The 10,609-nt window shown below is 34.0% G+C and overlaps 1 pseudogene; it reads left to right on the top strand.

The window, feature by feature from the left end:
* Positions 1–6,794: 6,794 nt before the first annotated feature.
* On the top strand, positions 6,795–9,700 carry LOC149562561 (protein CTR9 homolog pseudogene; annotated as a pseudogene).
* Positions 9,701–10,609: the final 909 nt, after the last annotated feature.

The raw sequence follows: 10,609 nt of genomic DNA, 5'->3' as shown, positions 1-10,609 counted from the left end.
TTTGACCTCTAGTTGATCTCCCTCTTTTAGCCGTACTACATGTAGAGCTTTCATCTACCATTTTGTCATTTCCCTCATTCGATGTAGATAGATCTGACAAGTACCTATTTGGTGGGTCCTGCAATCCATCAAATGGAAAGCGAAAGTGACATATATAAAATGTAGTAAGTTGAAAGTGATTATACAATTATATTTCTATATGGACCTTCTTTTTCTATATATACATTATATGATTATATAATGTCTATTTATAACATACGTGCTCAATGATAAACAAGAAGAATATAAGAAAATTATGTCTATTTATTGACTTATACCTGCTGATCCATGTCACTGTGCACAATCCATGCCAAACAGGTCAAATCTCCTGTAGTCAATTGGCTATTTGCAAAAAGGGTGACAATCAGACACAATATAAACATTGGTAATTATAAATAACCTATGTTGTAATCATTAGAAATGAACACAATAAATATGTAATCAAATTTCTTGAATATGTTAATCATTTACCTTAAGTTAGCTAAAAATTACATGATACACGTTTGCTACAAATAACTTAGAAGACAACATGAACAATAGGCAACATCGCAAACATGTCAACAGAAGGGGTGATGATGTACCTATAGTCAATTGACTATTTGCAAAAAGGGTCATAATCAGACACAACATAAACATTGGTAACTATAAATAACATATGTTGTAATCATTAGAAATGAACACAATAAATATATAATCAAATTTCTTGCATATGTTAATAATTTATCTTAAGTTCGCTAAAAATTACATGATACGTGTATGCTACAAATAAATTAGAAGACAACATGAACAATATGCAACATCATAAACATGAACAAATTTACCTTATATATGGAATGCAAGATCGTCAATAGAAGGGATGATGACATTTGTAGTCATTGATTATCTTCATCATCATCATCATCATCATCATCATCATTGCCATCATCACCATCATCATCGCCATCATCATCGCCATCATCACCATCATCATCGCCATCATTACCATTGCCATCATGATCATCATCACCATCATGATCATCATCATCACCATCACCATCACCATCATCGTCATCACCATCATCTTGATCTTCATCATCTGCTTCTTCATCATCTTCAATATCTTCTTCTTCCATAACATTATACTTTATCGGCCTTCCTCTTGGATCATGTCTAACAAAAAATGACCAACCCTATTTATTTGGAACCTCTGAGTAAAAAATTTGCTCACATTGGCTTGGAAGAACATAGGGCTCATCTCCAACTAGCTCAAACAACCTTGTATTGATCATTGTAAATCCATTATCATGTTGAATAACCGTTCTATCTGGATCATTTTGATTTAGTTGTAACCTGTACCATTTGACAACGAATATAACTACTTTGAAGGTGTTAAATTCACACTCAATTATATCATCCAAGATGCCATAGTATTGATTTTGAGATTGTTGAGGATGGATGTCGCTTCTAGATGATATATTGGTGACCTCAAAAATTGCAGTTATCCCATAATCACAAGTTTTCTTTGTGTCATCCAACCTTTTTATGCGGAATTTGTGGCCATGATAGTACATAGTTTTGTGGTGCTTGACTTACAATTTTTGAAGTCTATGTAAATTATTTGCATCATGAGTTGATACGAAACATACGTCGAGTTATGATCATTAATAAATTTCTATGTACCTCTCCACCTCTTAAACCATTTACTAGATCAACTACCATCGGCATAACATTGGAATCTCCATTACAATGAGCTTCTGTAACCAATGAAGCAACACCTTCCCATGTTAATGAGCAACCATTTTGTTGACATCATTCAATCCATTCCGTCATCCAATCAAGATTGTTTGCAATATACAAATGTATTGCATCCCACTCTCGACCACCTGTTTCAAATAAATACGCCAATTAAAAATAACTTATATTGAAGATTTATATGAATTAATTAACTACAATAAAATTTTAGATTTACCTCTCACTTTCCTCGATCTACCTTTTCCCATCAAGTACTCCCCTTCAAATTTGTTAATTAAGTTGGGATCCCAAATACGATCTACATGGATGTTTGCTGCGAACTTAAGAAAATATTCAGTAATGTACACCATGGTCTGGTATACCATATATCCCTCCACCATAGAACCCTTGGGATGTGCTCTCTGTCGAACCAAGCCTTTCAAAAATTTCAAGTGCCTCTCAACCATCCACATTGACCTGGTTGGTACAAGTCCACACAATTCAATCTCCTCAACTTGATGTATGAGGTAGTGTTCTTGTGCATTGAAAAAACTTGGAGGTAGACACTTTTGCATTTCACACATCAGAAGAGGAATTTTTCTCTTCCAATATTTTATATCTTCTTTATTGATTTCTTTAGATGACAACCACCTCATGTATTTTCCAAGATCATATATAACCTGTTTGACATTGTTGGCAAAGTGGTGTGGGAGAGATAGAGGTAGAATGTACTGCAATATTTGTAAAATGATCTTGTCAATATTTTATAAAAGAATGCAATTGAAACTACATGCAGTATATAAATATATAGTGAATACAAAATAACATGAATTACCTTAATAAATGTATGCCAGTCGTGTGTTTTCAACCTTGGCCCAAATTCACTTTTATTTGATATGACATTGTTTATGTTCGCAACAAATCTTGTGAGAAATCGTATTTTTTTTATGACTTCTTTTATAGCATTGCTCTGCTGCTCTGACAATAACCAAATAAGGGCACTTGTATCAATTTGGTCTCCATTGTTATTTGGTCAAATACCATTTTTCATTGCATGGTTGGATTCTTTAATGTCACTACAAGTTTTGACAATTTGATCTTTGTCACGCCTTCCATCCAAGATTTTCCATAATGTCTCTGCTACATTCTTTCCAATATGCATAGGATCAAACAAATGCACAATTGGGAGTTGCTCGTAGTACGAAAACCTAGTAAATTGTGTAGGATAAATTTTTAGTCCTTTTGGAAGTTGGAAATTGATGTCTTGACGACCTTCACAACCATCAATCACATCATCAATAAATAAAACACAATATCAAAATATAAATTTGAAACAAAAAGCATCAAATGGAATGACATTATGTCGATGATTTATTTTATTGTATGCCAACTTCCATAGGCGAGGTGTCATTCTCTGTGGCTTTGATGTAGTCTCTTCTAGACCATTGAAAAAATGTTTTTCATTAATTCGGTACTTATGATTTTTGTGCAAAAAGTGTTTATTCTCATCAAACACCTGCTTTCTTAAACTTTTTGAATGACAAGATTTCATCTTTGGACCACAAACTGGACGTACAAATTTACCCTTTGTCTGAAGACCTACAAGATCATGTATAATTGGATTAAATATGTTAACTTTGACATACCAAAAAAGAGGTGTCAAGAAGAGAACATACCACAAAAATGTGTTAGCCCAAGGGCATCGTGTATTGTCCATACAAGCATTGCATGGAATTGAAATTGTCTTTGTCCTATTGGTCTACAAATGTCATACCTAGTAACCCCATTCCATAACACCACCAACTCATCGACAAGGGGTTCAATATATACGTTGATATCTTTGACTTGGTTCTTACCTAGTTGAATGAGCAAAAACATTACATAATTATTTTAACCATTTGATGGATTAGTAATAATAAATTAATTTAGATAACCACTAAATCAAAAAATACTTGCAACAATCAGTGTCAACATTATGTGCTCTCTCTTTATGGACAACCAAGGAGGTATGTTATTGTTGATAATAAAAATAGGCCACACTGAGTAAGTAGATCTCATCTCTCCATAAGGATTGACACGGTCTGCTACCAATGAAAGCTTGAGATTATGAGGTTCTTCTTTAAAGTGTGGCCATTTTCCCTCTATTTCCTTAAATGCTGAACCATCTATAGGCATTCACATAATGTCATCTTGAATTCTATTGCGTGCATGGTAATCCATAAATTGTGCCAAGCTATTGCACTTGAATAATCATTGCAGACATGGAATAATGGGAATATGCCGAAGAACCTTGCGAGGCACCTTTTTTGTTAATCGATCTGATTGATATCTACTGATATGACAAGTAGGGCATTGTGTTGCAAATTCATGCTGTTTATAATATATAATATGATCGTTCAGACATGCATTTATTTTTTGATACTCCATTCCAATATCTTTCATGATGGCAGATAATTCTCGGTACGAGCGAGGTAGAATGTTTGATGTTGGTAACAAACACTCACCTATCAACCTATGACCAAAAATATAATTTCTTAATTTAAAGAATATTAATTGCTACACGAACCTAATGTTAATTGTAAGGGAACTACGAGTAAAATAATGAAAGAAGATGGCATACCTTAACATACGTGTCATTGCTACATTGGATAAACCATTCATTACCTTCAAGTTCACCAATAGCAATACAACGGCAAGAAGAGTTATTTTGGAGCCTTCATATAGGGGCTGCTCTACCTTCTCAAGTAAAGGTACATCAAACTCTGCATCATCATCACCACCATCATCATCATCATTATCATCTTGATCATCGTGATCATTTTGATCATCATGATCTTCATCATCCTGATCTTCTTCCATGGTGTCATTACCTTCTACTTCAATATTCACACCTCCATGTTCCCTCGTTTGGAAATCTGCATTCTCTGAATTGTCATGGTCCATAACATGAAACTCAGGGATGTTGACCTATATGAAAATGATGACCTTATATTAAACATGACCATGATGTCATCATCAAATCATGTCTCATATAATTTATAAACTATTAAAATACATACCAATGGGTGATACTCATTTCCCCCTTCAATGTGACCATGTTGCCTACAATGTTGCTCAGCTGTTGTGATTAGATATCTTCGAGTCTTTAAGCCCTTACACATTTTGCAAGGACAATAAAATTTTCCATCACCTTTTCTTTTTAAGTTAGACCGCAGTCTAGCAATTGCCTCCCTATTTTTTTGTGCGTTGATATCGTTAGACATGGTCTTTCTTGAATGGAATGACTCATTGGTGGAAGAAGGATGATTTGTTTGCAACCTGTAGATGGAGTAGTAAGAGGAAGACATATATAAAAAGGAGTTAGGTCTTTGAACCAAGTAGGAGTTAGGACATGCTGGACTGGGGTCAGCCCAAGATATTTTGGAATCTTGAAGAACCTGGTAAAGGGTATCTATAAAGGTGAAAATAAACAAGTATTTTTACAACTACAAAGGAGGAATCGAGAGCATTATAGATAATGAAGAAGAAACTTAAATCCATACAACTTCACCTCTATTTACAATTTAACCTTTCTGCAAGTGAAATATGACAATATACAAAATTTCCAATCACATTTTCACTTAAAAAAGAATACCAAATATACCTTTGCTACAATATCTTCTTCAAATTCTTCGCTATCAGATTCTTTAGAACTGCAAGCTCCTGTGCAGAAAAAAGATGAGATGTACTAAGTAATTTTTGATGGGCAATATTTAAACAAATCAACTATCAAATTTTTTTTTTATGAAATTCAGTTGCTTTATTATGTACTGAAGACTTGGCAAGATGTTCCCAAGTCTATCTATAGAATGCCTATCTGCATGGTTGTTTGCAAATAGTCTAGTATGGTGCCGCTTTTGAACAACAACAAAAAATGTCACTGGGACCTTAAATTCATTGACTGTGATTTTAAGAAAAATCTATGGCAAGACTTATTTTTCAGATGCATGATCAGAAATGATTTCCACATTGAAAAGTTTTATGAGAATTCCTAGGTTCAATAGCTATGTCTTTTCTAGGGCTTATATCATCTCTTTTTTTGAGCTTATGCAAGTGACAAAGTATGAGAAGGGTAGACTTTAGCAATGGCTATTGCTTTTGTTATTATTCCATTGTTTATTATTTTTCTTATCTCATATCTATGTTTATTTTACATTTTTTCATTTCCACATAAATTGTGGCCTGAGGGGCCACACCTTTTTATATTGATTTAAGAAAAAAGATCACACATAAGGGTGCATCTATAGCTAACTACTTAACATCTAGAATCATATTAACAAAAAGGTTCATATTCATTCTCAAACATATTAAATTGTACATTAGCATAGCCACCAAGGCTAGCCTCCAAGAGCAATCTAGAAAATTTCCACTATTCAGAAGGGTGACAAGAATCATAGTCCATCTTGCAAAAATCATTTTCCAGACCGATACACAGGCTTTCTCAAGAGTATAGAGAATATCCCAAGCTTCCATCTAATTTTTAGAATGATTACTTAAGGAAGTAGAAAAGAAAAACTAAACAGGGCTTAAAGTTCCACTACTAGTACCACCCATTCTTGTTGGACGTGGATTACAACTTCAAAACCCATCTATATTGATTTTGAGGAAATCATTTGGGAGGGGAGACACTAACCTAAATGGTTCACTTTCTTGACTTGCTAAACTCTAGGACCAAACCTATTTTGTGAAGAAAGAGAAAAGCATTGATCCAAGTGATTAGTAATGTGGAGATCCAAATGAACAGTTGACTGAGATAGCTCTTGTTTCGATAGACCACCCTCTCATGAAATCTCATTCATATTATAATCTTGCACGATCTTATCATAGCAAAGGTGATTATGAAATTTCTAGCCGCTACTACTATTTGGCACCCTCAAATTACATGTTATGCTTTGATGTTGGTGTTGCCATTCAGAAGTTTTCAACTTCAACACTTCAAAAGAAAAAATGTACTGTTGATGAGGTTATGAAAATGTCACCTATGCAAATAAATGTTACTTATACAAATGTCGGTTATGACATCTTATACATATGTTACTTATTCTAGTGTCACTTAATTAGTATCACTTTTAAAATTTGTAAAACTAATATTGTTCTTCAAACTTACTCTTTTGTTGCTTTAGAGTCAGCAATTTATTTTTTAAAATTAAATATTTAAATTTATATTGGAAAAGGTAGAAATGAATACTTATTGATTTAACTCAATTTATAATTGTTATTTAAATATTTCTTAAAATAACATAATCTTTAATTTTTTTTTAATTCTCTTCCAACTATCTGTATTTAGTGCCTACCATGTTTATGTGCATGTTTTTTATGTGTTTTGGATAATAAGTCTAATTTAATTTGTCTATGGACTAAGACCTTAAATTATTGGGCTTCTCTTTGTTTTGTGAAAACTATAGCATTCTCTACTTAACAGGGCCAACCACGTGAAGGTGGAAGCTCATCATGGCCCCTCCTAGGAGTCTCTTATGACCCTTTACAACATTTTAAGAGCTCTAAGATTTATTCTTAGGGATCGTAAATGGTCGGATAGGGTCATAAGAGATCTTAGGACACAAAAACTAAGAAATATAATTGTAAGCATCATGGTCACATTTTTTTGGAATCAATGTAATTGAGTTGTATACCCAAGCAATGAAGTGCATCTAGAAAATGAAACTACAACCTATTGGGATTGAGACAAACCTTATAAAACAAAAGCAGCTAGGAATGATCACTTGCCAATATCTATTAAATAGATTTGTGGGAGGACCTTGTATTCATGACCTATACCTTGTATTCATGAGCTAGGAATGATCGCTTGCCAATAGTTGTTGAATACATTTGTTGGAGGACCTTGTATTCATGAGCTACAAATGTATTCAGCAACTGTTGGCAAGTGATCATTCTTACAGATGAATTAGACTTGGAATCGAAGGTGTGGAAGTTTCTTTACATTGCTTGGGTACACAACCCAATTACATTTCCAAAAAAATGTGACCATGATGCCTACAATTATGTTTCTTAGCTATTTTGAAATCTACATATTTGATAGGAGAAGCATTTGAGGTTTATGTTGTGAATCCACTAAATAGGGTCAAGATTTGATTTGGGAATGTTGGTCAGATGATCTGAGAGAAAGAATGGACAAACAGATGGAGAGAGAGATAATACAAGTGGTAGAAAGAGCCATGCCATTTGCAAGACGCCACCATCCTTTTGGTAGATCAAAGGAAAACATGGTAAGGACTATAATACACATTGTCCTCAAGAATATTATCTAGGAGTCTTTCTATCACTTGTATTATCTCTCTCTCCATCTGTCTCTCAACTCTTTCTCTCAAATCATTAGACCATACTATTTAATCTTGCCAGGCTATTTGAACAGCTACATGACACTGAAAAAACAAATCTTTTGTATAGGTTAATATTGTTCAAGTTTCTTGATTATGTGGATGCATATCTATGACTTGCAGCCATGGCCTAGGCTCAAAATGAGATCCAACTAAGCCTAGAATTGATTGGGGAGGCACTTAAGGTGGATAAAACCTTAGTAAATGCGATTACCATGCTTGGCAACATGGAACTAAAAACAGATGATTGGCTTAAAGCAAAAGAAACAATTAAAGCTGCACAAAATGTATCAAATGGTAAGGATGCTTATGTTGACATTAATTCTCTTGGAAATTGGAATTATTTTGCAGCTTCACGCAATGAGAAGAAGGATCCATATGCGGAGGGAATACATCTTGATAAGGCTAGGGAATTGTATTGTAAAGTGTTGGCTCAGAGACCTAGAAATGTCTATGTTGCAAATGGGGTAGGCATTGTACTAGCTGAAAGGGGTCATTTTGATATTGCAAAGGAAATTTTCACATAGGTTCAAGAAGCTGTAGTAGGAAACATCTTTGTTCAGATGCCTGATGTGTGGGTAAATCTAGCACATGTTTACTTTGCACAAGGACAGTTTGGGCTTGCAGTGAAAATGTATCAAAATTGTTTGAGGAAATTCTATTTTGGCACTGACACCCAAATTTTATTATATTTAGCTTGATTACATTATGAATCAGAACAATGGCAAGATTGTAAAAGAAAATTTAAAAGAGTAGTACATTTGGCACCCTCAAATTACACATTACACTTTGATGTTGGTGTTGCCATGCAAAAGTTTTCAACTTCAACACTTCAAAAGCAAAAACATACTGCTGATGAGGTTCGTCAAGCAGTGTCTGAATTAAAGAATGCACTCTGTGTGTTTAGACAACTGTCAATAGTGCCAAGCCCTCATACACATGGATTTGATGAGAAGAAGATAGAGTTGCATGTGGACTACTGTAAACACTTTCTTGATGCTTCCAAAGTTCACAGAGAAGCAGTAGAATGCGAAGAACAACAAAGCCATCAAAAGCTAGAAGTAGCACGCCAACTTGTCCTGGTTGATGAGGCAAAATAGAAAGCTGAGGAAGAATAAAGGATTATGATGGAAATGAGAAAGCAAGAAGAAGAATTGCGGTGGGTGATGCAACAAGAGGAGCAATTTGAACATGTGAAAGAATTATGGAAGAGTAAGCGTAAGGACAGGGATGATGATGATGATGAGGCTGGTCAGTCTGAAAAGAAAAGAAAGAAGGAAAAGAAGAAAAAGAAGAAGGATAAGGATCACAAGGCTTATGATTCTAATATGGAGGAACCTGATATTTCCATGGAAAATGAGGCAAATTATATGAGTGATAAGGCAGAAGCTGATACAGAAAATGCCCAAGATCTTCTTGCAGCTGCAGGTCTAGAAGACTCTGATGATGGTGAGACAAATTCTCCAGTTTCAGCAAAATCATGAAGGAGACATGCATACACTGATTTTGAAGATGAAGAACCCTTACAAAAATAGAGTCTGAGAGTTGACAATACTTTTGATGATGATGTCTAGGCTTCCTGAGGATTAACTAAATAGATTCCAAGAGAAGATGATGCATAGAGTGATGATGGATAAGCTACCTAAACATTTAGTCAATCAAATATGCCTTGTTCCTTCCAAATCTATTTGACATTGTTCCAAGTCAAAAACATCAATTGAATCATCTGTATGGAATCTTTTCTTTTTTTCCATTTATTGTTTTATATGGGCAACCTATTGTTGCCCTTATTCTAGAACATTTTCTGTGTTCTTCAATGTATATGCTTTATCTTCCTATCAGATTCTAGATTAGAAGAACACACAATTGAAAATAGATTATCTATTTTCTTGAGGTTTAACCTAACAGATTCCAAGATAAGATGATGCATACGATGACGATGGATAAGATACCTCAAAGTTTAGTCAATCAAATATGCTTTTACCCCTCCAAATCTGTTTGACATAATTAAATGAGATCTATTCAAAAAGCCTCAAACGAATCATCTGTAGGGCATCTTTACATTTTTTCTATTTATTGTTTTTATGGCAGCCTATACTTGTCCTTTTCTTATATCATTTTCTGTGTACTTCAATGTATATGCTTTATCTTCCTATTAGAGTAACAAGTAGTTGGTGTTGTTGTTTCTATTAGTGTGAATTATGCAAAGTAGCCAATTGCGTTTGATAAGAAACTCAGTGTCAATTCAAACGGCATCCATTTCAAAGGAAGAAGACTGTAATCTATTTTTTCAAGCACTTCTTCTTGATGTGATAAATCGGTAGATATAAATAGAAACTAAACTTTGATCAAATTAGTACATACAATTTGAACCTAGAAGAATTTTATCTAATTCATCAATTGTAGCAATATTAATCATACCATAATAGAATAATACTGAAAAAATAAATTACAAATTACAATTTTCATACCAGCACTTTTCA

The sequence above is a fragment of the Cupressus sempervirens genome, chromosome 4, assembly GCF_028749045.1.
Source record: "Cupressus sempervirens isolate cs-2001-9-10 chromosome 4, ASM2874904v1, whole genome shotgun sequence".
Taxonomy (NCBI): Eukaryota; Viridiplantae; Streptophyta; class Pinopsida; order Cupressales; family Cupressaceae; genus Cupressus; species Cupressus sempervirens.
This window is presented reverse-complemented; position numbering and strand designations above follow the sequence as displayed.